The sequence below is a fragment of the Lacerta agilis genome, chromosome 7 (genome assembly GCF_009819535.1).
Source record: "Lacerta agilis isolate rLacAgi1 chromosome 7, rLacAgi1.pri, whole genome shotgun sequence".
Lineage (NCBI taxonomy): Eukaryota > Metazoa > Chordata > Lepidosauria > Squamata > Lacertidae > Lacerta > Lacerta agilis.
In genome coordinates, this window is record NC_046318.1 from 3,261,835 (window position 1) to 3,266,892 (window position 5,058).

Below are 5,058 nucleotides of genomic sequence, written 5' to 3' on the forward strand. Positions count from 1 at the left end.
CATTTGTCCGCAGACACGTTTTTCCAGGTCATGTGGCCAGCATGACTAAGCCACTTCTGGTGAAACCAGAGCAGCACATGGAAACGCCATTTACCTTCCCGCCGGAGTGGTACCTATTTATCTACTTGCACTTGACGTGCTTTCGAACTGCTAGGTTGGCAGGAGCAGGGACCGAGCAACGGGAGCTCACCCCGTCATGGGGATTCAAACCGCCAACCTTCCAATCAGCAAGCCCTAGGCTCTGTGGTTTAGACCACAGCGGCACCTAACTCCCTACAAGTTTTCAATATAACTATTCAAATCAGTTTTCCACTTTTACATTAATCAAAAATTATTTACTCTGTTGAATTTATCTTAGTGCTGCTAGCGTTTTCAGCTGTATACAGTACAGTTATTTTCCATATATTCAATAAATGTTTCCTACTCTTCTTTAAATATATGTTCTTCTTGCTCTCTTCTTCTATGTGTTAAATCCGTCTAGCGGAAGGCTGCCCTGCAAGACGAATTTGTCTATGGGGCTGCCTCGCAAGACGAATTTTTTTTCGTCTAGCGAAAACCGCGGTTTGCATTGGTGCTTCGCTAGACAAAAAAACCGCTAGACGAAAATACTCGCAGAACAAATTATTTTTGTCTAGCGGGGCACCACTGTATTGCTGCTTTTCTCTATGGTGATATATAGCTGAAAATGGGAAAAAAAACAGCATCTGAGCAGAACAACCTTTTCTTAGTTTATACTGCCATCTCATGGATTTTGAGGAAATGTGTATATAATTCCAAAGTAAATGAAATTAAAATGGCAGCAGCTGCCACTGTGGGCACAACACTTTGCTTCCTAGGGCAGATAGCAGTGCCCCAATGTCCACTCCTTTTTCCAGGTGGGCATCCTGGTGCCTTGACCCCGAAAGGCCATGATGGGCAGATGAGAGAAAAACAGTACAACCACCCAGCAAAGTTAAAAACAAAGCAAAACCCCAAACCCTGGGGCCAGCAGTACTGCCGCAGAGCAGTGGGGTGAAGAAACAAAGTGGCATGGACCATTCAGAAAGTACCTTGCCTGCCCCTCCTTAACCTAGCAGTGCCTCTGAAGGTAACGAACTTCAAAGAGGTGAAGAACAAGATGAACAACTGTGTAGGAGCAAAGGTAGGGAGTCGGTAGTATAGCAAGTAGGTGGCCTGCAAGGAGGAACAGCAGCCTTTGTGTAAGGCAATTTCAGCTGGGTTTCAGAGCTTATATCACTCATGTTGACCATTGCAGAAAGGCAAGTTTCTCCTTCATGTGGATCATATAGCTCTGGTCACCATGGAATAACTCAACTCATCCTCAGTTGGTCGATTCAGGTGCCCCTGGAACAATCTAACCTATAGCTGGCCTGGTCTAGACTGCAGCTGTCTAAGGTGCTTGAAGATCTTTGTAAGTGTATCTATGGCTGTTCTCAATTCCCCGGGACCTGATTCTGGCTACCAAGAGCCAATTTGCAGGTATTACATGCCCTTTCTCATTTAGCAGAAGTGGTTTGCAGTGGCCAGAATTCAGGATTCCTAGAGGATTAACATTGGCTTCTGCAGCCTTTGCTTTAGAAGCAACAGGACACATTTAGTAAAGATACGTGTAGCCCATCAACACGTTAGACAGCCTGTGACACCTGGAGCTCTGACCTGCCAACCTATGCAGTACCTGCCTACCACAGGGACATTTTGCCTTCCCTCCACAAACGTCCACCTTAGAACCTGTTTCAAGAGAGTATTGTTTATTATTAATTTTTACCATGGAATTAGATCCATGATGGCTTACAGAAAGACATCCACTCCTTCTATCTAATTAAAAAGGAAATAAGAACAATATTTCAGTATGGGTTAACAGCAGCTAGAACTCTTATTGCAAGGAATCGGAAAAACAAGATATTACCAACAATTTTAGATTAGCAGATACTTATGTTAGAATACCTACAATTGGCAAAATTGACTGGATCAGTGCGAGGATTACTAAAACAGAAAACATCAAGAGAATGGATTATATTTAAGGAATATTTAAAACTTTATTGTACAAACAATTCCATGTTAGCAGAAATTGAGTGATATTTGTGAAAGAAAAGAATAAAAGAACTGTTTAGGGACAAGAAAGGAAGGACAAACCTGTGGAAAAAATAATGATATGATAAAAGGTATAATGAGAAAGATTGGAAGTTTTAGTTGTGTATAATTGTATTGTATTGTATTTTCTTCTTTTTTGTGTTGAAGTGTATATGTTTTTGTTTGGTAAAGGTGTAATTTTAATCAATAAAGAATTAAAAATAATAATCATAATAACAGTCTCCCTACCTTAGCACAAAATGCTCACCATAAAAAGATAACACATTTTGTAGGAGATAAAATATTTACATGGTAGGATCCACATTACTTTGTAAGCAGCTGTAGAATCAATGTTGATTCTCTCAGCAAGAGCAACAGGTACCGGTACATCTTTAACTAGTTGAGAACTTGAAATGACCTGGGATATGATTAGAAGACCCAACCCTCCCATCAAGATGTGCCAGATAATTTTTCCATCTGTGTACCAGTCTCAAGTCCTTTGTGTATAGGTCAATGATTACTAAGCCTGGTTGACAGCCAATATGTATCTGCTTTACATGCCAGCTTTGCATCAAGGCAAATCTATATGCTAATACTAATAAAGTACACTTAGAGCACCTCTGAAAGATTCTGACATTCCAAGATTGAGCATCTGTTGCTTTTGTCAACTATCTCTGAGCCTGAGAGAATTAGCTACCAGATCTACCTGTGTTGCTTCTAACTGAACATACTATGAAAACATAAAATGAGCCATGCAGGATTAGACCAAAGCTTATCTAGCTCAGCATCCTATTTTTTACAGTGGCTAACAATGGGGCTATTGTGTTCATATGACATAAATAACTGGTGTTCAACTTCAGAGGCATAGCACCTCTGATAATCGAAACAAAATAAAAAAAATCCTTCCAGTAGCACCTTAGAGACCAACTAAGTTTGTTATTGGTATGAGCTTTTGTGTGCATGCACACTTCTTCAGATATCTGTGGGTTAAACCACAGAGCCTAGGGCTTGCCGATCAGAAGGTTGGTGGTTTGAATCCCCCCAACAGGGTGAGCTCCTGTTGCTCGGTCCCTGCTCCTGCCAACCTAGCAGTTCAAAAGCACGAAGTGCAAGTAGTTAAATAGGTACCGCTGCGGTGGGAAGGTAAATTGTGCTTCCATGCGCTGCTCTGGTTCACCAGAAGTGGCTTAGTCATGCTGGCCACGTGACCCGGAAGCTGTACGCTGGCTCCCTCGGCCAGTAAAGTGAGATGAGTGCTGCAACCCCAGAGTCGTCTACAACTGGACCCAACGGTCAGGGGTCCCTTTACCTTTAGGGTGCTACTGGAAGGAATTTTTTAAATTTTGTTTCGACTACGGCAGACCAACATGGCTACCTACCTGTAACTAAACCTCTGATAATGAAAGTAATGCTGCTTGTGCCAGTGCAATGGGACTTAACTAGATCCTAGGATTCGGCAACCTACGAAACACATTCATGAGGATTTTTTATTTAGCTTTTTAAAAAACTGTCTAGCTCTCAATAGTCCTTTACTTCCAGGTGCTTTTTTCAGTAACTGCTCTCACTCTAAAGAAAAGGTTCCACGGATTGCAGTGCTATATCACATAGGTAACTGTAGAGCTGGAAGGGACCACGAGGACCATCTAGTCCAACCCTCTGCAGTGCACATCCCTGACATGTGCCCGGTTAGTGCACAATATCACCATTAAAGAATCAGATATAATGGAATGGTTAGAATTCTAAATTTGAATATTTGTTTCAACTTCAAATACCAGCTCATCTTCTGTACTGAGATACCTGAAGGAGAGCTGGCATGAGCATTAAGATTTCAAGTTTGAGAACTTGAAGAACTTGACACTCATCTCTCTTCCTGAGGGGATCAAAAAAGCTGGAAAGCATATTGCAATGCAGTAACTGCCTTGAACGTTAACAAATCAATAAATATAAGCCCAGTGTGCACACTGACTAAATAACTGGCTGAGCAAAGAGATGCTTAAAAATGGTGTCTGGCATCTTCTTGCTTGGAAAACTCTTGAAGACGACCCAAATTACACAAGACAATAATTTAAAGTTCAAAAACCACTACTTAAGGGTCATCATCATATCCGTTTTCAATAAAGCAAAAGAAAGAAAGCGCAGCTTTGCAAGTGCCAATGACACGTGAGCAGGTGGAGATGCTGAAATACACTTGCAATAGCGCTTCCCTCGTAATAGATCATTCAATAATAGCTCATTCAACAATTGTGCGTAGTTAATCCGGTTCAACGTCCGACCCGCTCCTTTTATTTTTAAACAAAAAGGTTGATTTAAGACGGGTGGGGGAGGGGTCCCACAAGCACCATCAAACCGAGAGAGGAAGGACGTTCCAGGCGGTGGCACCGGATGCTCCTCCCTCCTCCTCCACGTCCTTCCGGTCGTCCACTTCCGGAAACCTCTTCCGACAAGTCTCTTCTCGCGATAACAGCGTGAAACTTCGCCTGTTGAGCACCTCACAAGGGAGGAATACCCGCCTGCCGATCTGCTCCTTTATCTCTCCTCCCCCGCTCCTCCCGTCCTGTCTGCTTCCGCCGCCTCCTCCCGTCCTGCCTGTAACGCCGTTTCCCGCCGTCGCCGCCTGCATTACTCCTTCCTAGTCCAGCCGAGTGAAAAGGGCGCATGCGCCGCTGGGCTCTGCGCAGCGGAGGAATCCCGTTGACCTCCCGACGCTGCAGGCGTCATAAAAGAACTTCGTGCGGGGTGATGCGGCCGGGGCAGCCGCTTGCCTGAAGGGGCGGAGTCAGGGGGCGCGCACGCGCGCGGGGGGTGGGGGAGCGGGCGAACAGCGCCGCTGACAGGAGCGACGAGGCAGGCGGGCTGGGAGGAAGCAGGACGGGGGGGAAAGAGCGGCCGGCCTTCGACGGGGCCAGCACACGCCCCCCCCTCGAGCGCGCGCCCCCCCTGCCTTGCCCGCTTCCGCCGAACCGCCCTCCGCGCTTCTTCCGCGGCCGG